Source organism: Callorhinchus milii, unplaced genomic scaffold (assembly GCF_018977255.1).
Source record: "Callorhinchus milii isolate IMCB2004 unplaced genomic scaffold, IMCB_Cmil_1.0 Scaffold16, whole genome shotgun sequence".
NCBI lineage: Eukaryota > Metazoa > Chordata > Chondrichthyes > Chimaeriformes > Callorhinchidae > Callorhinchus > Callorhinchus milii.
Window position 1 is genome coordinate 12383729 of NW_024704757.1, and position 2684 is coordinate 12386412.

Below are 2684 nucleotides of genomic sequence, written 5' to 3' on the forward strand. Positions count from 1 at the left end.
TCCATCACTCGCTTTACTTCACTGACAACGGTCGAATAGGTTAAACCCTGTGGCTCCTTCCACTGATCGACTGCATTGGGAAGTTTCTGAGCAGTGTCAGTCTCCCGCATGAAACTGATTTCAGATCCCGTTCTGTCTCTGATTTCAGAATGTGTCCCGGAGTTGATTTCAAAGCACATTCTGAAACTGAATTCGGAAAACTGTAGCGAAACGTGTTCCTGACCTCACTCGACATCCATTTTACAGCCAAGGTCCCTTCCAAGTCACTTCGTTTTTGGTCAGCCAGGTGTCTGACAATTGCAGAAACCCATCAGCGAGCTTAAGCGTATCCAAACCAAACCAAGCATTCCATGCATCACCTAAACATGGAAAAGTCCAGAGATAAATTGTTTGGAATCGAATGCGGGCTCTCTCCCATGGATGGACGCTTCCTGTTTACCTAATTCGGAAGGTATAGGTATTAGAAAGGATGAGGAAAGTATTTTGATAAAGTCATCAAAAGAGGAAAACCTCGACTGATGTTCCTTCCCGGATTGACGGCAAAGTTGCTGCTGCCATTCGACTGAGATCAGGTAAACCAGCACATCATGCAGAATAGACCCTGGACTTCTCTAATCCGCACGACTCAGCTACTCGTTGAGTGAGACTGTGTTATCCCAAGATCGAATATGCATGTAAAAGAAATTGAGCAATTTTCAAAAGAAAGAAACAGAAACCTGGAATATCAATTTTTTAAAATCTCAGTGAGGTTTACAAGTACCAAGGCTGTCATGGGATAGTACCGTGGGATTATTTTCCAGTTCCTAAAACCTATAACAACATGCAACAGATGTGGCCCTGCACTATCACATCCCACTTTATAATAATAATATCATAATAATAATCCTTGTATTTAATACAGAGCCTTTCAGTCGGGGGATATCGCAAAGGACTTCACATGATCACTGTAAAAAGCAGCGACTGTATTTGCCAGAGAATGCAGTAGCCAATTTGCGCACAGCAATGTCTCGCAAACAGTCATGAAGTGAATGATCAATTTTATCTGTTGGCCAGGACACTCCTGTCATGATGGATATCGATATCGGAATCTAGTTTGCGGGATTTCTTAATAAGAAATGTGTTATTATCAAATTTCTAAAACCTCGTACTGGCTAAATGTTGTGTTCAGCACGTTTGATAACTCGATCTAAAATAGAAGCTTGTTTACCCTTCAGAGTTTCCATCAGTCGGCCACTTTCCCCATTACCCTTCTTTGAAATGCATTGTTTTTCCATACTTCTCCCCAGAGTCGGGCTCTGTTTGGTGCAGAATTCCCACCGGTGCATTGCAGCCCTTAGATGGGATGGAGTGCAAATAACAAAGAGGGAGAAATTCCACCCCGGCCTGGATTTACTCTATTTATGTAGCGTCTCAGAACATCCAGAATTTGGCAAATCTTTAAATGCAGTCTTCGTTTTGAAGCCGTTTTTCTGTTAAAAGCTTCTTTTAAGAACCACAGAAAACGGATCTCAAAGTTAAGGCTGAATTCAAGAATTTGCTGATTTCTGGTCGCTCGGAAATGCTATCGTATTTGTGTGGCGTATTTCACACCCAGAGAATGTCCTGGACAGTCGAGGGTTGATATTTATATAAATATTTATATAAAATGTAAGTTGTTATTGCTATACACCACTTAAATAGAGAAAAAAATCTAAACCCGTGTTTAGATTTCTCCCTCTCTGTTTTTGACACTCTAACCCACCTAAGTGTAACGAAAAAACAAAGGAATTCTGCACAAAACACAACACGATCATCATCATCATCAGGCCCGTAAAGTTCACTGGGAAGTTTTTTCCTCTTTCTTTTAAAAGTTTGTCACGAGCAATGCAAATGATCACGAAGTGTTGCAAACGTAGCGAATGCTTTGACCACTGACATATCTCATCAGGCATTTTAAATGACGTGCAGTCACTCAGAAATCAGGACAGCAACAACACATTACATTTGTGTAGCGCCTTTCACGTCAGGAGGACGTCCCGAGGCGCTGACGTCGATGTTATTATGATGAAATCGAAACAAGGGTTTTTGTTTTGTTGACGTAGCAATTTGGAATAGCTTTAGAAATCAGTATCTGACCCATTAGAAGACATATCTTAATTGGATGTGTTCTGGGTTTGATTCAGACTATTTAACAAACACTCTGGTGTAAGAGGGCGGAGAAGTTACAAGTTTATCTGTACGTGCTATTTTCAACCCAAAGACAAAACAGATGAGGCATCTCCTCGAGAGACTTCTTAAATGGCGCTGGTAAATAGCTGTTCTGTCAATCAAACCGACAGCCCCTGAGACCCTCATAATAATCACGCCAGGGAAAGCAGAAAGCTCCAACCTGATACCACTATTATCTCACGTTACAAGGTTTAGGTTCAAAATTCCTCCAAGTAAAATTAATCTCTCTATCGGCTTACAAGATACCAGAACAACACACTGAATTATTGGGGTTTTGTGGAGCGACTTGTTAAGACTGTTTGTTTGGAATTTTTCAGTGGTTTCCACACTGTGTGCATTGGTGCACTTTGTTCATGTTGCCTTTCTGGGATAAATACAGGGGTAAACAGGGGCTCCTGTGTCGTGTGTGAGAGCGAAGCTGGGCTGGCTCGATGTTTGTGTGTCGGCTGGAGTAGATGGTGTGATTGTGAGAAACT